The sequence below is a fragment of the Pezoporus occidentalis genome, unplaced genomic scaffold (genome assembly GCF_034315485.1).
Source record: "Pezoporus occidentalis ecotype Australia unplaced genomic scaffold, CSIRO_AGI_Poc_V1 ctg1, whole genome shotgun sequence".
NCBI classification, from domain to species: domain Eukaryota; kingdom Metazoa; phylum Chordata; class Aves; order Psittaciformes; family Psittacidae; genus Pezoporus; species Pezoporus occidentalis.
In genome coordinates, this window is record NW_026912778.1 from 9517181 (window position 1) to 9539960 (window position 22780).

The following is a 22780-nucleotide window of genomic DNA, read 5'->3' on the forward strand; positions in this document are numbered from 1 at the left end:
AAACCCCCAGTGAGAACCCTCACTACTTTCAGGTTTCTGTTTTGAAGAGGAGCCATAAACCATTTTAAACTAATTCTTGACGTATCTGTTATGCCTTGCATAATTTTATCAACATTTCAGATTATTAGACCCAACAATTAAAATTCCCACAGGCATTTAACTCTGAAAATTATTTGAAGAATTCATTCTTTTGTGGCCATACAATCTGATGTCCAGAAAAAAAAAAAAAAAAACAGCAAGCCAACAGTGATCTGCCAGAGAGGTATAGCAGACTGGAGACTCTGGAATTCCACCTCACATTTTATGAACATGTACAAAGAGGAAATATTAAAACTCATATAATAGCTTTTATAATCTGTAATTGAGTACAGTCCTGACTGCTTCCTGAAAGTTACAGGGTCACCAGATTGGCACAATTGTCTGACTTTACCCAGGCATGCTTTCATAGGCAAATAAGTCAGCTGTTAGCAATTCTCTCACAATACCTACCTAACAATGGAAAGCAGCAGTCAAACTAGCCAGAACAAATAAAAAAAACAGCCAAGCAAATAAAAAAGTAAAAAGAATAACAAAAAAACTCCCAACAACCAAATCAAACCAAAACACAACAATCAAAAAATATCCACCCTTTTCTTTTAAATGGAAGTTTAAGAAAGGGGTTTAATTTCTATAGATCAAGCATCTGAACCTGATATTCCTGAAGTCATCTATCTTTCTAAGCCAAACATTAATTATTGTATGATGTTATATATTTTCCTCGGAACGTTGTTGTATCATCTTGTAAAGTGCATAACAATTTCTTAATAGAATCTTGGTTCTGTTGCTACATCTCCTGTCAAATCAGTTTCCTAATGTTCTTTAGAACTGTTCTGTGTTTTCTGCTAAGTGGTATAAAACTGTTAACATTTGACAAGATTATTACATGAAAGTGGAGCAATAAGTTGGAAGATGGTAAATTTATATGTGTTACGTTGATTTGAAATAAATACAGGAAAGAATCAAAACGTCTTACTTTATACGATAGTGCACAATTGTTCTTGCATAGAATGCTGTGAATGCAGGAGGTGAGATGACTTTGGCAGTCAGACATACTGCTGCCCTTTGTTTCCAAGGTTTTCAGGCACAGTTGCTAAACTGATGAATAGGCATGTTTTGATGTTCTTATTTTCGTTGTTTGGTAAGATGCAGTAGAGCAGGTATTTTTTTGCCCAACAAAGTAATATTTTAAAGTGAAATGACAGGTCATTAGACACTAAATCACTGATATATTTCAGTATTGTGGAATACACAAAGGCTGTGTCATGAATCTACAAATACTTAATAGTGTGAACTAGGATATGGGAGAGCACAACTATTCCAACTGCTACACCCAACTAACATGTTATGTGGGAGAGAATTCATTCTTGGTGAAAAAGACCCAGCAATCTATTGAGATTGTAAATTTTGTTTTAAATTACTTCTCCTGACAAAATGAAATTTCATTTCCAGGTCCCATAATAAGAAGTGAACTGGCAAAACAAAACACCATATTAGATGGATTCGTAATCATAGGCTTTGATCCCAGTAGTTCAGAGTAAGGAAGCATTTTTCTGACTTTATGTGGCTTTGGAGGTTTAGTATGGTGAGATGAAGAGTGAAAGTGAACAAAGAATAGAGTTTGGCAACAGTTTAATGCTGTCATTTTTGAATAAGTAAAATATTCCATATTTCTGTAGTTAATAATTACTAGCAAGGTTTGTTTATATCGTACAGAATCGTAGGTTGCCATAGATGCTTACGTAAAGTAAAATTATAAAATGTAGACAGTCTACAGCAGGTTTCTTAGGATGCTAGTCTCTCCTCTTTGATGCTATTTTCTCTTAATAGTTCTTACATGATTTATGAAGCTGAAAAAAATGGGACTGTAATCTGCTAGTGCAAAGTATTTACTCTCTGGAACAAGGAAGAAACTTCATACTAGTTGGCTTTAAAATTACTGTGTCTGTGATCTGCTCTTGGGGTAGAATGGCATACATTACCTCTTACACAATCAACTTCATGAAAATTGCTTGAAAATTTCAGTATACAGGTAAATTTCAGGAAGTAAAGAAAAAAGTGAGACTGAGTGAGGAGAGCAAATGTAAGATGAGATTTTCTGTTAGCTGTAAAGAGCACAGTGTAATACTCAGAAGAACAATTGATATCTCAGTCTAAATCAGCCTCCTGAAGGGATTTAAGCCCTGGTGTAAAAACATCCATCATGCCTAATAGTGTAAATAGAAATTATGCCTAAAAATATATGTCTGATGCCTTTGAAAATGAGTCTTTTTTGAGTGTCTTTATGTATATTCTTTCTTCTGTCTTCTCCTTTCCTAAGAAAGCTAGATAGCATAGATCTGCACAGGATCAGTAAACGATCAGATTCTGCGGTCCCAGGAAATTACATTACTTAAATGATATCACTGGTCAGGATTTGTTTCTAGTATTCAGGATGAATTAGCAATCCAGAACAACTCAGTTTTGATGGTTATACCTTTTCCTCTAGGTCTCCACCTTCTTCCAAATCCTTAGTTTCCTAAAGACTTTAGATTACTTTAGATTAATGTGGTTAGTAACCAGATTCTTTCATTTAGGAGGGCTAAACAAATCAAACATTTTCAGACTTTTCTAGTTTATAAACCCAGTACCTAATGCATACATTCTAGTTGTTTAGTTTATAAGTGCATGAGACTGAATTTTGTATTTTTAACTTTGATTTAATTTTGTTCTATTCCATTAATGTAGTTGACAAAGTCATAAAGATGTTTCTGTAAGACCTCCCAGTCATTTTGTGCTGAAAATAATGAAATAGTGTCAGCAACCTTCACTTATACACTGCATTTTACCTGATTATTTAAGGGAATACATAAGATCCACCTCATTTTAAACGCTCTTCTAGAAATCTTCCTTCAGGCTCTAGCTAGCTTCTTCTTCTGTCATAATTCTTCTCCAAGCTTCTATCCTCATCTTAACTTCCTGTTCTTTACCAGCTAAATCAAATCTGTCACATTTCTGGTTTTCATAAAAATTATTTAGCTTACTTAAAAGCTACTTATTTGCCATCCCAGTCTATGAAAATATTTTTTTTTCCTTTTACCGTGTCTTTATTTTTTTTTTCTTTCAATGTTTTCTAAGGTCTTCTTTATTCCGTAGTTTTATCCTAATACAGTAAATAAAATTTTAGCAGATTTCTTGATATGTTGCAGTTATGGAGGTACATATAACTGAATTACTATTCACAGGAGTAGCTTATAAACATTTGTGTTTCATAATCCCTACTACATCTGCTGAATTCAGAAAAAAAAAACAACAAGCCAACAACAAAATTAAGCGCTGCAGTTTATAATATCAAGAAGCTGATAAATTGTAGTTAGTTTTAATATGCTTTACTTAGAAATTTATTTCAGCTTTTTTTTACAATTTCTAGAAAGAAATTTTGAAGGAGTGGAATTTTGAAAAATGCAAGATGCAAACCATGGGAATATGTTGCAGGAAGATGAGCTGAGGTTCTGAGGCTAGTACCCACACTGACTGCTTCCTGTGCAATGCATGCTGAGTCCAAAAGGCTCTATAGAGCATCCACTCTGTACATTTCCATTCATCAGAGGTCACAGAGCTCTTTCCAACCCTTACAAGGAACGTTTTGATTAAAGCCTCAGTCTGCATGATGTTTGTTTTCTAGTTATCACATACAGCACAACATGGAGTCATGACAAGCATATTACAGTTACAATGTGTCAATAAATTATACTTGCTGTGATAAAATTGAGCATATGCATATCTAAAACAAAATGCCAAACTGAAATGAATGCCAAAATTGTGCCAGTGAGCATCTCTTCTGTATGTGAACCTGAGCAAGTTATTTATGGAAATATTATTAAAAAAAAACAACAAACCAAACATCTGAAAATACTGGAGAGCAAATCTCCTTGTATGAAGAACAGTTTAATATTCTTGTCTTGAATTTTTTTTTTTTCACAATCTAGAGATTATGTTGTTGAATTCAGAAGTATATGGGAACAAGCCACTCCAATTGGTACATTGAAAGTCATTAAATTGTACGAGGATTCTTCTTTAATACTTAAATATTGAAAATTAATGGTTTGATGAAATGTCAAGTGCACTCTCAGTGGAAGATAAACTCATGGTAATCCGTTTAGTGTGTTTTGATATAGACAAAACTCCTAAGTGACAATAAAAGCTGTAGGGCAACCTGTACTTACCACGTGCTGTGGTCAGTTTCAACTTGTGCTTTTGACTAATCCACCCATATGCATCCAGTCTAACATTCATAGTGTCTAAGCAGCTTATTTGCAGTAAAATCTCTTCTGTCATTCTAAGCCCCTAAACGATACAATGGAATTACAGAATTTTGATGACCAGATACATTTACTTCATAAGTACAACTTAAAATTTATTTTAAAACCTATAAATTCTCAAAATGAAATGGTTTAAGATTAAAAGAAACATCCTGAAAGTTAAACAACTTTTAAGAAGTCTTAATTGTACAGGAGATGATATTTTCAATATATATCCTATTGCATCTAGTAGATGAGTTAAAGAGCTCTAACATAGTAAACTTCCCATCCTTAATAAGGAGGAAGTGTCTAAGTGCACTGTACAGCAACTTCAAGATTAGAACATATGAATTTTTTCTTCTTGTTTCTGTAGGGCTAATATGTTTTTATTAGGAAGTTTCTAAACATCTGGGATTTGCTTAAATTAATGACCCTCAGACTTCAAGAAATGAGAATAGTTACAGTTTAGTAACTCCAGGTAACATGAAAGTACTGGGGTTTAGGAACTGAGATCTAACTTCTGTAAAATTAGAAATTTCAGTGACTCACTTTAAAACAATTATATCTCTAAATGCATTGTATGAGCTATCCAATTTATTTATTAATGGAAAATAAGGATTTCACATAATTCTGTATTAAAACATAAAATATTACATGCTTTAATTTCCCACATACAATTTTGTATGCTGATGTATCTTAGAATACAAATACTAACATTGCAGTATAAAATGTGATCATTTTAAGAGGTGTTTCATTTTTTTCCAGATTTCCTCTGGACTTTATTCTGTCTGCAGAGATATTTCAGAATTCAACATTTATATAGTGGTCCTATTTACATGAATACGTAACACATCTTTCTGTCATTATGCAATAATAGCAACATAAAGTTCTTTCCGCGCATAAAGTGTTCATTTATCATAACTATCTCAGTTTCCTGTTCTTCAGCACTGAATTTGACACATACACTGTGCTATCAGAGGCTTCCTAAGAACTGTATAAAGGGGAAGCTGCCAAAGCAATTTGTTTCAAAGAACTTCTAAATTGACTGCAAAAATAGCAAAATATATCCAAGGAAAAAGATACTGCAATCATTAACTTACTTTAAGAACGGCACTGATTATTAATACATTTTAAAGAGTATAAATATAAAAAGGTATTTGATGTATCTGTGTATTCCTTCCCTATAACTTGTTTTCTCATTTTGCTGTACTGTGAATGAGAGAATGAAGAGCAGTGTAGAGACTCGGTGTGTGAGAATATTTAAGAATTGATCTTTACTATTTAAAGAACTTTTATATCAAAAGGATAGATTTCAGCTTCTCTGTAAGATGCCTGCCTGAGTTAATTGGCCCTTGTGCAGACAAATCCTCAAAAATTCTCCATGTAAAATGGAGCTGGGTCCATTCTCACTCCATTCTCAGTCTCTTCAGCACAGTACAGCTGCTCCATGCTCTGTTTATCTCCACCTTTTAAGGCTTTCTGCCCTATCAGGTTGTCAACATTGTTAATATAATGGATACTCCTACCATCAAACATTATTAAGAGCTGACAATGATTCTTGATTAGCAAAGTAGATTTTCTTCCCTTCTTCCTGACAAATGAAGCAGAGACTCAACTGTCAGGCAGCTCTGCTTTTGTATCCAAAGAGCACCAGTCACATCACTGAAGTGATACAGAGGGGTTTTGCTTGAACAGTGTGTTAGTTGTTGTCAAAACTCTGCAAGGGTCTGACAGCTGTTAGCTTTCAGGAGCAACACAGAATGAGACTTAATAATGTAAAATACTTGGGTTTTAGAAAATATAGAGTAAATACATTTAGGAATAAGAGATTAGGAGTCACAGAACTCCTACCCAAGTGATAGGGAAGGGGAGGTTCATGAGAGAATAACAACTCAAAGAAAACAGCAAATACATCAAGATACCGTGGAAATGAGTTACTTTGACACAGGCTTATGTTCTTCTGCCAAGTATTATCGATTCCTTTCTTCATTTTTGTGCTGGAAAGGGCATCAGACCTTCTGCACTCTATAACATGCACCTGCTTATAGTGGTATGCTTGCTTAATAGATCCAATAAAAAATCATCAGAAAGATTTCACTCAAAATTTTACTTTTTTTATTTTTATATAGAGACTGTATTGCCAGAAAAGAAGTGGTTTTTCCTTTCCTACTCTTAACTTGTTTCTAAGACCTTGGCCCTAATAGCTAAAGTGCATGATAATGAAAACAAGGTCTATTTTATTGATATGATCAATTCCCTTATTGCCATCTACTAATATCTCATTCAAAATACATGGTAAGTGAAATTTTCAAGTACTTCAGGTAATTTCTAATATTAAATAGTTTTGAGGAGAGAGTCCTATTGCCTACATTCATGAGGGAGAGAAAGAACAATGTGAAACACTTATTGACATTTTTTTTACTTACTTTGTGATTACTACTGAATTTGGAACACTAAAATCAGTACTAATGTGAGGGAATGAACTTGTTTATAAGGTTACGTTTATATTTTTAATATTTTCAATTGAATTTATGTAGCCTATCATTTGATATCAAAATTCGCTAACTAGTTCCTCTCTTCTGTTCCCCTTGGTGCTGTTTTAATCTCTGTTTTAAATCTAACTTACAAAGTTATGTTTTGGTGTAGTTGCAGAATATATGATCTAATATTAGACTGGAAAAGCCATGAATCTGTATTAATCTAAATAATCTAGACATGGGAATAATAAGGAGGATATACACTAACTTTGTGCATTATATGGAAAATTGTATGTTAAGAAATGAAAATGGGGCTATTTTGAAAAGAAAGACCAGCTGAAATACTCTGTCTTGTTCTTATACTTCCCATAGAACTCAGAATTTGGATTTGCATTCACTTACTTGCTCTTTTGCCATCTTCTGAAATAGCAGTACCTCAAATTATCAAGACAACATCTGTCCACAGTTTTGTACACAGAACATTAAACTACTGGATCAAAACTGTATCTTGGAAAGTTTTGCTGTAGGTTTCCTAATTTTCTACCCAAGTTACATATTTGGTTTATGGCATATAAGAGGTATGTGTTTATAAGTAGCAAGTGGCTTTTGAAAGAAAAAATTACTTGCATTAAGCTCTTATGCGACAATGGTATAAAAAGATATTTTTTCTTCTCCATTAAAAAGGGTGTCTGAGATCCTCAAGTTGCATAAGAATTTATGATATGACTATATAACATTGCTGTCATAATATCATTATATAAGTGGAAACAGGCTTTCGAGAATTTGGGATTTATCACAGCTATTAAAATAATTCTGGCTTAGAGGGGAGAGGGTAATTTATATGAATTTATTCTATTGAAAATGTGTTCCCCAATGTTATAAAAAGTACTTCAGCTGCTGCTGCTTAGGAAAAAGAAATCAATAAAGGAAGTCAGACATAACAGATGAGAATTTCAGGCCCAGTGACAGTAGGCAGACACCTGGATGCCTTATATCTACACACCTTTCAGTCAAGTAATATGTGTACTGCAGTGGAATAAACTGAAGACACTGGCAGCCAAGTAGACTTTGATCACTTTTGTTCATAGATGTGACTCATATTTCAGTAGCCACTTTTTTCTAAGCTACTGATCTTCCCTAAACTTTACAGTGAGTGCTCAGTGAACTTAAAGAAACCTTTACTCATTCTGCAAACAGACATTAAATACTCATGCTGGGCCTCACTTTTTTTTTTCTTAAAACATCAGATACAGTCTCTTTTTAACTTTTTTTTTTTTTTTTTGTCCCATGTCCTTCACATTCTACAGAGCAAATTGTGGCATGAGTTTCTTTTCAAAATCACATTGCTCTCATTAATTCAGTTTTATAGCAGAAATGATGTTTGAAAATACTAATTTGACTATGTTTTGTTTTATAGGTTTTGTTCATGCATGGATTTTGTTGATTTCATGGCACATTAAGTTACTCTATACAATTAAAAATAAAGACAATAAATACATTTTCAAAAATTATCCTAATATGTCTGAAGGGAAGGCTAAGAAGAGTTCACTTTTACATGGATACTGAAGCCATAGTAGGAACTGCCTTGTTCTTTTGGTTGGTTGTAGTAGTAGACTGCATTCTGGGAAACAACACACTGCTAGAAAACTGTGATTTAGCCTTTGGTCCTACTGCTCCTGTGCCAATGTAGTGTCTTGATGGATTTAAGAGATGATTTAGATTGGATATAAGGAGGAAACTCTTTCCTGTTAGGGTGGTGAGGCACTGGAATGGGTTGCCCAGGGAGGTTGTGAATGCTCAATCCCTGGCTGTGTTCAAGGCCAGGTTGGACGAAGCCTTGGGTGATATGGTTTAGTGTGAGGTGTCCCTGCCCATGGCAGGGGGGTTGGAGCTAGATGATCTTAAGGTCCTTTCCAACCCTAACTCTTCTATGATTCTATGATTCTATGATCATTATTTGTTATTAATGTTGTCCAGATTAGAGCATGATGTGATGGGCTCTGTGCAGTCTGTGAAAGTTTCATGTGCACAATAGAAAATTGAAGCTGTATGTTGTGTGTTCTGGGTGTGAGATGAAGGCATGTGGGAATCTGAGTATTTAAAACCTGCTGAGGTAATACAAGAAAATTGCAGAAAATGGAGTGAGCCAAACTTGCTGCACTGTTCCCTATATTGCCTGTTCAGTATGACCTCTGCAATGAGCTGTGCCCTATGGTACACAAGTGTTGACTTTAAAATATAAAACATAACCAAAACCACACTAGGACAGAAATAACTCCTGGCCAGCAGAGCTATAACTTGATAGTGTAGTCAAAGCCTCAGTTTGCTTCTGCTAGATCTAGTTCATCGTTGTTTTTTCCAGGGGAGCTAACTGGATCCTCTTTCCACCTCCCTACCGGTCAGAATAATTGTTGACCCAGTCAGAATGCATACTGTACTTTCCCCCTACCAAGGATGAAAAACAGCTGTTAGCTATGTTGTTTCAGGTCTCCCATAGGCATCATAACTATCAGAAGAAGAGTGCTACCCAGGAGTTGTGGGAGTAGTTGCTGCCTTGCTACACCTTTCTCTTTTTAATGCTACAAGAATCATAAAAAATTTCCCTTAAAACATCTCAATCTCCAGTCTCTCTAGGGAGTAACTAGAAAAAAAAGAAACCAAAACAAAACATTTCATATGGTCATTTATAGCCAGAAGTACAGTTTAAGAACACAGCATGGAAAGAAACAGGTGAAAACTGAAGATTTTTCCTTTCAATAGAGAGTGATACTGAAAATCCCCCTGAAAGAGATACTCAGAAGCATTAGGTTTAGATTTTGAGCTCTCTAGGAAGTCGCCTTAGAGGTGACTTTCTGAAACACTGTCTTGTCTTCTGCCTTTTAGTTAATGTTGTGTGATAATCCCTGGTATTCAAATCCAAAGAGATAGTTTTTCATTCCTGTTATATTAATCTGAAATTATTCATTATATCAGTACTTGCTCTTTTCTTGGCAACATCAAAAATGCCTATTAAAAGTAATCATTACAATTTTTTTTACAGCAATAGTGATCACAGAAAAGTAGCATTCTAGCATTACCAGGTTAAAAAATTTTGCAAGCCTGCAAGTATTTACAATGGTATGGATGTATGAAAGAGGCATGGCAAGAAAATACAAATTCTTCAATAACTACATTCTTTAATTTTTTAGGGGATATATAAATAATGATTTTTGAGAAACCAGGAATGCTTTCTGCTTTGTTCATATTTTAGTAGCATACTCCTCTTTGCTGTTTCAGTAATTAAGTATTATGACATTCCAGAAAGCATAAATCCTGCTGAGATGTTTGAGTTTGGAGCCACCTCTCAATGTACAAACAAAATAAATTTAAAAAAAAAAAAATAAAATGCACAAAAAACACCTACGATCTTAACAGGCTGTTTTGCTTTTACCTTTGAAACAAAATTGAACAGTAAAGCAATATGGCCTACTGAAACTGTTCTAGCCTCCTTGTTAACTAGAACCTCCTTTTGAAATTCATTGCCTTCAATTACATTTTTTAAAGAATTTTAATTATGTGCCTGAAAAGAATAAAGATGCTTCAGGCTCCATTTGTTTATCATGGAAGGCCTAAAAAAATGAGGACAGAGCTTCCCAGCTCATGCAGGGGCTGCAGAGAGAGAGAGATGACTTTTAATTCGACAAGTTCAGAGAGATTTCTTAGTTTGACGCGCACAGCAGGGGGTCTTTGAGTGCCTGGCAATACTTCTGCATTCTGAGCTTTGAAAGTCTTTCCCTGCAGCAGAAATTGTATCAAAAGCCAATGATAATATTCCCTGCAAGGTAAAGGACCCTATTGAAGATTTCTAGAGCTGTTTATTTATTCATCACAGTTTTTTCTTTTAGGACGTATCAAGCGTATAGGTAATAATTCACAACGATGCTAGGAAAATGAAATAAATAAATAAATGCATAAATAGGAATCCTTCATTATTCGTTCACCCTTCCCTTAAGTTTTCCGTAGGCCACATTCACCTATAGCCATGTTCGCCTATAAAATTTCCTGTCAATCTTTGCCATGTATTCTGCATAAAATCTTCACTTCAGATCTCAGCTTTTCCTTATTTTTACAGAATTGTAATTTCTGTCTGCCTCCTACCACCAGCTGAGTACATAAGATGTTTATGGCCATTTATTTCCAGTAAACCCTCGAAGTATTAATTTTACAGAAGGATATTCAATTTCTTAGGGGTCTTTTTAAATCTTGTTTTTCAAGCAGATTTGAGCTACTGTTTCAAAGCCAAGATTAAGTGTTATTTATATTCCAGAGATCAGAGTTTTAATGTTTTGGCATTACTTTTATTTGAAAAGTATACACATATGTTTTTCTTTCTGTTTTGGTTTTGTTTCTGCAGCAGATCTGGGACTGTGAGACTACAACAGCCTTTCTCTTGTGTAATGTCAATGTCGGCTATCACTTTGGCAGAATCAGCCAGCTCAGTGAAGACAGAAAACCCTTCCTTCCTCCTGTTTTTTCATCTGCTGGTGGCATTCAAAGTGGCCTTCCCTTATAAATATTGGTGAGTGACCGCATGGGGAAAACAGTGCCTTGGTGCAAAGAAACTTCTTTCAAAAAGCTGTGTTGACTGAGGGGTTTCCAATTTTTTCAAAGTATGAAAAAACCTTGCATATGCAGGTGTTTGGGTTGTTGGGTTTCGGTTTGATTGTTGTGTTTTGTGTTTTTGTTGGTTTTTTTTGTTTTGTTTTTTTTTTTTAATAACTGGTAAGATATTTAACAACACTTGAATTCTTTAGACCTTTTAGTATTTGGTGACTACTGGCATGTGCGCCTGTTCAAACTGTATGAAACAATCTTTCAAAAGACTATTTAGAGAAAGAAATAACTTCCTGACAGCAAACAAGAATCTCTTCTCTCTTCCTGTTACTTTCTGTTGGGCAAATGGTCTGAAATGGTATAAATTTATAACTACCCAAATATGGCAAGGGGAAACTTTCTCAAGTGTAGTAATTAAGGAAGATAGCTAGAGGCTGCATTCTGGGACCCTTCTGGTTTGGGAAGCATGCCTAGGGTGGAATCACAGCACTGCAGAAATTCTGATACCCTGGGCAGTCCAGGGATAATGTAGTAACCGTAGTAGCCCCATAAGACTGTCTAAATTACAGTTAAGTACTGAAAAAGTTTTCAGGTCATTTGAGGCTATCTCAGCTGATTTATTCTGCTTGAGACATCCAGTATGCCTAAAGAGATTTTTAGTGTTGAAAACAGATGTGGATATAGTGAAACAGCCATCCATGGCTCAGGAATATTTACAGTACCATAACACAGAAAATTGCAAAGTACATAGATACAAAAAAATACTTTAACCTGGCTTGGAACAGTTTGGAATCTGTAAATATGTGCAGGAACTAAGGCTGGAAATTATTTAAGGATTACACATTTAATCTAAAGACATTGCCATGAAGAGTCACCTACCTGGCTGCCATTCCATGTTAACTACATTGTTGCAATTATTGCCTATTCAGACTGCAGCCAGACAACTGTGATGTATCATTTATGACTGTATGATCAGTAATGTTTGATTTTTATTAATTATTTTTCTTAAACATATGTGTACTTGCAGTATGTCAATTTAAAGGACGAGAGAAGCTTCAAAAGAAATATTAATAGGAGCATTATTATGGCACCAGACTAACAAAATAATGTCTTTCCTTCTAAGGAACACTTCCAGCAAAAGGAAAGGCTGGTATATGTAGTGTATGTCTCTCTTGCTTGAAGAATGAGCACTGTGGCCATTTAGAAATTCTTCAGCTATGGGTTAGGATTGCCACTGATTTCCTTGGCTTCTACTAATCAGGGAACAGAGCAGAGAAGAGAAAGAAGAGGTCAGAAAATTAGCAGAATTGGATGAATGGCTATGCTCTATCAATGTTCTTTCTTTCTACATCAACTTTGTTATGGAGTTTTACTAATTTTGTGGTTAGAACTGAAATAAGCCTTCACCCTGGTCTGGGATCGTTATTCTAACAATTTTAAAAAATGAAGGAATGAATAAATGTATTGGATGAATACATTTTATACAGTTTTCTGTCTAGTAACATAGTCATAACCACATACTGCAACATGTAGTGATGTATGATGGAAAGGTTGCACACTGTTTAAAATGTGAGCGGGAGGGTAGATTTTCAAAGCATTCATCTTTTTAGAAAAGACCTTCTTTAACTGTGTTTCCATTCTAAAGTTTTCTGTCAACTCAGTTTCATATCTTCAGAGGATATTGCAGAGCAGCTGTATAGAATAACTTGCTGTTTGATCCTATTATGATATTTTGCACATATGTCTGCTTTCCTTTAAAATGGATGGGACAGAACTATAAACAGTCCAACATTCAAAGACTCAGAATTTCTTATTTTCCATGCAAGATTCCGTGGATAGGCATATACATCACAACTTATTAAGTTATAATTGCATTTTTTTCAAATCTTTCAAGAGGATCTGGTTTATTAATGACAGGTAATTGGACCACAGCAACTGTTCTGTCCTTACTAAGAAAGTAAGAAAATAGCAGCTTTGTAGAAGCTAGGAGGTGACCAGAGAGGATCAGATACAATTGTTAACCATTTCTCAGTGCATTTCTGATAGCTCAAAAGATGGTGGCTTTTTAACTTTTGGCTACATCCAGGGTCAGAAAGAGGTGACAAAGCATGTCAGTAATTTGTGATACTATGTTTTCTTGTGTTAATTTCCCTTTGATACAACTAGGTACTTCTGTGTGATCTGTCAGATGGTTGTAGGTTCAATAATACACTGCTTTCATTCCATTCAGCACATACTTGATATTGTGTTCAATTTTGACATTTTACAAAGAGTAAGGGGAGTTAATTCCAGAAAAATGAGAGGAGTAAATTGATAACTAAACACATTAAATATTGCAATTATATACCTATAAATCTTCCCCTGTATGAAGAAGATGGGATTGAACATATTCTTGGTTTTAATCCACCTCTGATTATTTTATTGGTTTTTTTTTAAAGCTTCAACTATTTTTCAGGAATTTCGTGAAAAATCCTGTGTAAGCTCTAACACAGAAAGCTTTAAAGGCAAGTTTACCCCTTTGAAGTCTGCAACTCTGAACTACATACAAAGGCTTTATGAGGACACTTCCTTGCAACTTGGTTCAAATATGGATTGATTGTGTACACTGCATTAACTTCCAAAGTATAAACTATCATTAATCTTAAACAGTGTTGCTCTCCTCTAAGGACTTGGCTATAAAAGAATATACATTTTTTTTGTGTCTGCAAGTTTTTTCTTCACTTTTATTTATTTTTCTTGTGCCTACACTCTTAGGAATCTGATGAAACTGAAATCATGGCACTCTTGTTTTTAAATGAAAAAGTCACACAAACTACCAACTAGCAGAAACATAATGCTTCAAGACCTAGAACTAGTAAAGCCAGCTTTCCTTTGGAAATCTTGTTTTATTTGTACTGTAAGATTACCGATTTCAACTGCAGCTCCAATTTCCCTATTCTTCTTGTCTCCTGTTACCTTCTTTGGCTGACCCCAGCCAGCTCCTTTCAGGATGCCTGAATTCTAGCCACATTCCTCTCCCTGGGGATATTAATTTGGCTCTCCACCCCTGAAAATTGTGGGATTTTAATTATCTTTAAGACTTGGGCTTGTTTTGTTTTGTTTTTTTTCTTATTTCACTAACACTTGACAATCATCCTGAAAAATTACTAAGTGGAGAAAGTTAGGACACATACAGATTGGGATTTTAGCCTTAGGTAAGGCCAAAATGCACAGGCATTAAAAAAGATCCAAGATGTAACTGGGATCCCCATGCTGCCGATAAAAACTACCCATGAAACGCTATAAAAAGAATTTCCACAAATTATTTTCTTTATTAAAAAGCAAATTTTTGTAAACTGTACTTATAACTCTTAATTCCTTATTTGAACTTTTTGTTTGTTCAAATAGCAGATAGATTGACTGCTACTGCTAAACCCAGGACAAACAATTCCTCCCCTCCCCCAAGGTTTTAACTTAGAAAATATATAAAAGTTAATTACTGATGTTAACTTGGAATTGTGCAGTGAGTATTTATCTAAATCATCCCAACTACTCATGCATAAGTCTAATTTGCCAATAAGAATAGAAAGTACTAGTCAGTGATTGCTTATATAAAATGTTCAGAGCTCAAAGAAATTCAGAGATAATTCTGAGTAATAAAAATGTTTATGTAAAAATCACAAAAATGCTGGTAAATACTTGAATAACATCTGTAATTCATCAAATGTGTGATTAAAATTCATTTTAGCACATTGCAAACAAAAATAAAAAAAGAATTGCATACACACATGGAATTCATGAAGATAAATTACTCCTTCTCAAATACAATTTTGATAATATGATTTCTTTGAGTATAAGAAAAAAAAAAAACAACTATGAATGGTGGTACTACTTCTTCTGTTAAACTATGGGGCAATTTAAGCTTAAGTGTAGAAAGCTGCCATGTAAAGGAAGTAAATGAGAGGATTCTGAAGAGGTGCCCTGAGCCTTTTGAATGCCAGCCTTTACGAAGCATTACCTATTCGTGTGGCGTTTTATCAAAGTGCACTGGCAGTAGTCACACTTGAGTTATATTTTCCAGTTCCATCTCAGGAATTGATTATAGATTGTGCTAAGGCAACATTAGCACTTGCAGATATAATGGGCTAAATCATAAAGGTCGTCTTCCCTTGTGTGTCTGTATCAATATATGCCAGCAAATTACTTCTCCACTGATTTAAATAATGAATTTAAACATACCTGGAAATCTGAGTAGCCTTCAAGTCAAATTCTCCATCCTACTGCTATTAGTTTTATCTCAACTACAGTCCCGTTTGTGTGTATGTATGTACATATGTATGTATGGGCCTGTATAAAAGGCAAATTCAGGCAGACAAAACAGGAGCCAAATTCTGTCTTCAGGGCAAAATGCATGACCTTGTAGGTGCTGCCCTGGCAGCCTGGTGGTGTGTCTGGCACAAAGGTTCATCAAGTGAATTATGCTAAATAAGGGAATATACTTCTGTACTGGAGGATAATCCATTTCTACACCTTAAATAAAAGACAAATAATGGACATTTCCCTTTCAGTCATTTTTAAGTGTACTCACGTGCCAGATACAGAAAAATACAAAATGCCTTAACAATAAAAGTATTTATTGTATTAGCAAAGGGTTTTCATGCTTCTCCTTATCAGGTCTGATCTACTAACCAGAACCATGTATGATAATAGGTATTCTTAATGTCTTATTATTTTATGGTGTCAGTGTTAATAGTAATTTTTAACACGAGTGTTTTCTATGCCAGCATGAAATTCTGAAACTAAATGTACTTAGCTTTCAATTGACAAAGACAACAGTAGAAAAATGAAATGGAGAAAATTAGGTCTTTAAGGCTAAATGAGCCCTAAATCAGTCTGGTTTAAAATTTTCAAAACTGTATGCAAGTTGAACATGATTTCAGACACTGAGGAGCTGATGGGTTCAGATTTGAACCTTGCTTCCTCACAAGTTTCAAAACTGTCATCTTTTTTCTTTAATTCATGGGATACATTAATGAATGTTACATTCATAGCAAACTGAGGCCCAAATCCTGAAGTTATCCTAATTCCTGAAAGACTTTCAGGCAGCTAAAGTAATTTTCAAGATGTGGATGGTCTTAAAAGACAAGGCCTTTGCTCTATTGTGAAATGCCCTTACTGTGTTACCAGGAGAATACTGAGGTCAGACTAGCTTCAGGCATTGAGAAATGCTAAGTTACCAGGAGCTGAATGCTGGAAGGACATGTTTTCTCATCCAAGTGGTTCTTTACTCTTTAACAAGAGAGAAACTGGATTCAAATGAATTCACATCTTTTTTTCTAAAATATAAAAAATCCACAAACCCCCTCAAAAAACCCAAACCACAAAAAAATTTGTCTGCCTCTGAAAAACTCCTTGTTTTATTTAACTGACTGATTCTTAGGTTCTCCTTTAAAAAATAAATTAGCTGCTAATATCCTGGGAAATACTTGTGTTAAAGGTCATATTAAACAAAAGTCAAATCTAGGCTGTCTGAGGAGTCTGGAGAAGATGTTTAACGCAAATCTTTGTAGAAAAAAAAAAATGTGTGTCACTGCAGGTCATGTCTGAATATTCTTGTTGGGGTTTCTCTGTTGGATATGCAATCTCAGCTAAATGTTTTGAAGAGGAGAAATCAAATAAATTGCCCTATTTTGGGTCTTTCTCATCTGTATACAGTTGTGCAGCTCTAGTAGACCTGAAAATTGCCCAGAGACAAACTTTTAAAAAATAGAGTGCTTTTGAGGCAGAAAATTGCTTTTCTGCAGCATGGTCTAAGGGACAGGATGTGACAGGAGGACAAGGAGTTGTCACTATGTAACGATATTGTAAAGCATATCTTACATAACAAAAAGGATAATTTGTCTCCTTTTTTCTTTCATTTTAAACTACAAGAGATTTAATTGAAACAGCTGAAGGTATGCCCTAAACCAAGAAAAAGCCATTATAATTTACAATTAAAATGCAAAGTTCATCCCTTAGCCCACCTAGCTATTCATTGCAGCTTGCATGTGGTACCAATGTCTGTCCAGCACCTCAGAAGCTTTATTCTCAAAAGGGAGAGTAAAAAAAACTCATTGTACATGCATGTCAAATATTAGCGTGATTCTTGTAGCATAATAAGAAAAGAAAGTGGTTTGTGCTTTTGATTAGCCTCTTGATGTTTGAGAGTGTTTTTGTATGGCTTAATTTTCCTTTTTATGGCAGTTTGTACATATAAAACAAAATGAGGAAAGGAGCAGAAGGGGAAAGAAATGTGCCATTTATATATTAAGGATATGAGGCCTCCTTTGGGCCCATTGTACATTAATGGGTCAGCTGAGATTTATTAGGATATGTATATTAATCTTTATACACATTCACATACTATAATTGTTCCTTTGGTACTATAATGTGATTAGCTGTGAATTTGTGCAATATTAACAATAATATGGATTTCCATATTACAGAACAGTAATAACAAATGGTTATTAAAAATGCATGTAAAGTGTGGGGTGTGAAAGCACTTCCAAACTGTCAGTAATCCAATTATGTTCTCTTGGTTTTAAATACCAAACCAGTTAAGTCTTTACTGTAAAGTAAAATCTTGTCTAAGAGAAGCAAAAATTTTATGTTCCACGGAATTGAATGAATGAGTTGAAAATTGTCTGAAAGAAATATTAGTTTCTGTTTCTCACAGCTGAAATGTGGATTTTTACATTCCTATTAATTAAGACTATAGCAAAAAAAAAACCAGAACATAGAAGGTAACATTAACATTCAGTAGCAAAGTTTTCCTTGTGTATAGGAGTGAGGTGCAGTGTGCAAGGAACTGTCTAGGATCCCTGCTACTTCCTAGACAGCAAATTCAACATTTGTACTTTTCTACTTCGGTACTTCAAAAATGAAAGGAGCTCCCCTCCTCTGTCTGGAATGGTATGAAAATATTTCCACCCATAGGGCAATCATTATGGGGTATACATATGTAGTACAATAGGAATACAGAAAGGGAGAACTAGTGATTTTGTGAAGCTAATTACTCTACTGTTTCTCAAGTGGTGTAAACTAGAGCAGCCACTTTGATTTCAGATACCTTACAGCAGCAGTAGCTCTGTATGGCACAGGGTTGTACACTTTCCTCTGTTACTCTGCTTCTGCTTTGTGATCAGAAATAATAGAAGTTCCTGAACTTGGCTTTGAGAGAGACAACCAACACTGAGAGCTATTTATCTATTTATATTCTTCTTAGAGGACACATAATCTGTCAACAAAAAAGCTTTTCTCTCAAGTGATTTTCATAAGGTAGTGATGTTTGTTTAGTGAAATTTGGTATACCCTCCGTGACCCCATAGTGGGAGGGTGTCTTCTTTGACCCCTCTTCCTTGAATCTTCTATGTTCTTCTATGTTCACAAGTATACAAACTTATGCATATTTGTAGAACAGAAGGAATTTCTTTATTATACCTTCTACCATTTGCCACATAGATTCAGTCTTTGGTGATTTCCAAAGCTTTTACTAGCATCAGTTCCCACTTCTCATTCATCTGATTGGAGAAGGTTTTAAGATTTATGAATAGAGTACATAGTGTAAAATCTGACCATAGTGGCAGAAGACAATCACTCATTTTTGGCTCCATCTTCTAGAAATTATCCTTTTGCAACTTCAACAATTTTTGGTCCTACATGCCCCTGATGGGACGTGTCCTTCATATGCACAGTGTAAAACAGGGATTATTTTTTGTTACACAATTAAAAGGTGTTCTTTAGAATTTCTCAGAGCTGTTTTATTGTGCCATTATATTTGAATCCCATAAACTGACAATCTCCAACCTGAGCAAGTTTTCATGGGCTGAAAAAGGCTGCTCACAGACTTTAGGAATACCATTTTTCCATATTTCCATTTTCTGCTCCAATATTCTGAAATCTTGCAAAATAAACAGTGCTAAGTAACTGAAGTGTAGGTTTTCTAGCTGGTTTAGATTTTATACAAACTGTGGAGAAAAGACACCACCTTATTCGTACTCATGGTAATATGCAATTTAAGTAGAGGGACTTTTGTCATGCATTTTACATGAAGATGATGAGCATTCCATTGTATTCAAATGCTTGTGGAATTGCTGTAAAATGACAGACAGCAGGTGGGCCAGTGTCATTTGTTGAAAGTCTCTCTGAGCTGCAGCCTGAGCTGCTGATGTCTTGCATTGGCATACCATACTGCTGCAAGGCAACAACTCTGCTTGCTTATCTATTGCATGTTACTTTGCTGCAAATTTATGCCTTATTTTCAATTCATATGTGTTCTGTCATTTGCTACTGCTTATTAATTTGTGGCTGCAAAAGGGAACAAGTAAAAGGCAACCATTAAAAGCATAGTTCTATGCAGTATAGTTTTAACAGGAAGATGGGATAGTCCAATGACTGTGCTAAAAGTGCCTTCTCATGTGCTGGCTGTTAAAGGTGCCTTCTCTCCTGTCTGACTGGACTTGAAGGATTTTTCTTTTAACATCGGTAACCTAAATAAATGTCTTCACATTTTAGCTATGTCAGACTAGTCTGATAGCTATTGTGAAGTCTTCTTCAGTATTTCACAGTGTTTCCTAATAATTTTAATTGCATCTTTGGGAGTGTGTATCACCAGGCAATGTATCACTATGGATGTGCACATACCATTATGGACTAAACATCATCAATATAAATTAATCTCAGCTTTAAGAATAAGTATGCATATACTTGGCAAATATACTGGAGAAGTAAATTTAAGTGCATTTTGAGCACTGACGTAATTAGTATTGTAAAAAACCCAGCCATTTTGTGTAATGAAATTACAGAAAATCTACTTTTTTGATTTTGAACAAATTTTCATTATGTTTAATTTAGATTTTCAGTTATCTAATCTAGAGAAGACTATTTTATCATTGCGAACAAATTGTTTTAAATAAAATAAAGTAGTAGGTTGAAACTCTTCATGTTGGAACATCGATTACCCAATCACATTCCTGTCATGCTCTCTTCTTCAACTATAAAATATTAAACTAATGTGTTCTTTCAGAAACTTTATGGCACTTATATTTCCAGAAGCTGTAAAAAGGTATTTTCAACTGTCTATGATCCTTTTGCTGCTTCAACCTCATAGAATCATAGAATCGTAGAATGGTTAGGGTTGGATAGGACCTTAAGATCATCTAGTTCTAACCCCCCTGCCATAGGAAGGGAAAGCTCAGCCTAGACCATGTCATAGAATCATAGAATAGTTAGGGTTGGAAAGGACCTTAAGATCATCTATTTCCAACCACCCTGCCATGGACAGGGACACCTCACACTAAACCATGTCACCCAAGGCTCTGTCCAACCTGGCCTTGAGCACCACCGGGGATGGGGCATTCACAACTTCCCTGGGCAGCCTTCTCCAGGCTGAACAGCCCCAACTTTCTCAGCCTATCTTCATATGGGAGGTGCTTCAGTCCCCTGATCACCCTGGTGGCCCTCCTCTGCACTTGTTCTGACAGCTCCATGTACTTCTTAAGTTGAGGACACCAGAACTGCACACAATACTCCAGATGAGGTGTCACGAGAGGAGAGTAGAGGGGTAGCATCACCTCCTTTGACCTGCTGGTCACGCTCCTTTTGATGCAGCCCAGGATACGGTTGGCTTTCTAGGCTGCAAGAGCACACTGCCAGCTCATGTTCAGTTTTTTATCAACCAACACCCCCAAGTCCTTCTCCTCAGGGCTGCTCTGAATCACTTCACTGCCCAACCTGTACCTGTATATCATTTCTTTTCCCTGGAAGGGAACACACCAAATGCTTTGCAAGCAGTGCAGGATGTATTGAGTTTAGATCTCCAGTGGAACTCCACTGCTTCACAGTGAAGTTGCTCTTACACAGCAATTTCAGTTCACAAGCAAGATCAGAAATGGTTCCTCTTGATTGACCTTTGACTTTGAAAAATTTATTAATCCAAGCTTCTAGTATATTAAATGTTATGGATAATAATAATAATAGCACTGTCAGACATTGAAAGTACCTTGTTGTCTCCTGGCATATTTATTTCCTAGTGTTCCAGCAGGCCTTTGTCTTGAGTTGCTACTTCTTAGGGAATTGACATTTTTCAGTTATCCAGGGAAATGATATTTAGAAATATTTATTAAATGTTAGAGATCATATTTTCAAGCAGTCCTACTTAAAATGTAGTTCACAGTCTTACAGTGCGGTTGGTAAGGCATAGCTTTATTTTAAAGGAGTAACTTTCAAGGCAGTGGGTTATACACTGGGGTACAGCCTTCTTCAACATGTGCTACACACATCTGCTGGTTATCTAACATAGGCTCAAGTAATCCTTAAGGTTTTCTGAGCTGTCCCTCATGCTGCTGCAGCCCCTCAGGAAACATCAGCCCAGAATAGCAAGGCTTAATATCACAGTATGCTAGCGATTGGAAGGGACCTCAAAAGATCATCTAGTCCAATCCCCCTGCCGGAGCAGGAACACCTAGATAAGGTTACACAGGAATGTGTCCAGGCGGGTTTTGAATGTCTCCAGGGAAGGAGACTCCACAACCTCCCTGGGCAGCCTGTTCCAGTGTTCTGTCACCCTCACTGAGAAGAAGTTTCTTCTCAAGTTTAAGTGGAACCTCTTGTGTTCCAGTTTCTACCCATTACCCCTTGTCCTGTCATTGTTTGCCACTGAGTAGAGCCTGGCTCCATCCTCATGACACTCCCCCTTTATATATTTATATACACTAATAAGGTCACCCCTCAGTCTCCTCTTCTCCAAACTACAGAGACCCAGCTCCCTCAGTCTTTCCTCATAAGGGAGATGCTCCACTACCTTAATCATCTTAGTTGCCCTGCGCTGGACTCTCTCCAGCAGGTCCTTCTCCTTCTTGAACTGAGGGGCCCAGAACTGGACACAATATTCCAGATGCGGTCTCACCAGGGCAGAGTAGAGGGGAAGGAGGACCTCTCTCGACCTACTAACCACCGCCCTTCTAATACACCCCAGGATGTCGTTGGCCTTCTTGGCCACAAGGGCACAGTGTCGGCTCATGGTCATCCTGTTGTCCACTAGGACCCCCAGGTCCCTCTCCCCTACACTGTTCTCTAACAGGTGGTTCCCCAACCCATACTGGAACCTGGGGTTGTTCCTGCCCAGATGCAGGACTCTACGCTTTCCCTTGTTATATTTCATCAAGTTATTCCCTGCCCAACTCTCCAGCCTGTCCAGGTCTCGCTGGATGGCAGCACAGCCTTCTGGAGTGTCAGCCACTCCTCCCAGCTTAATGTCATCAGCAAACTTGCTGAGAGTACACTCAATTCCCTCATCTAAATCATTGATGAATATATTAAATAATACTGGTCCCAGTACTGACCCTTGAGGCACTCCACTAGTTACAGGCCTCCAAC

At 36.0% G+C, this 22780-nt stretch overlaps 1 long non-coding RNA gene across 4 annotated transcripts in view; it reads left to right on the forward strand.

The window, feature by feature from the left end:
* Positions 1 to 22780, forward strand: part of LOC134166803 (uncharacterized) — a 704714-nt gene that overhangs the window by 475296 nt on the left and 206638 nt on the right. For 3 of the 4 annotated variants that reach the window (XR_009966019.1, XR_009966008.1, XR_009966025.1), the window contains one exon: positions 11187 to 11351. This is a non-coding gene — a long non-coding RNA (uncharacterized LOC134166803). Of the gene's footprint in view, positions 1 to 11186; positions 11352 to 13824; positions 14664 to 22780 lie in introns of those variants that run through there. The other variant, XR_009966018.1, reaches the window with a different exon arrangement.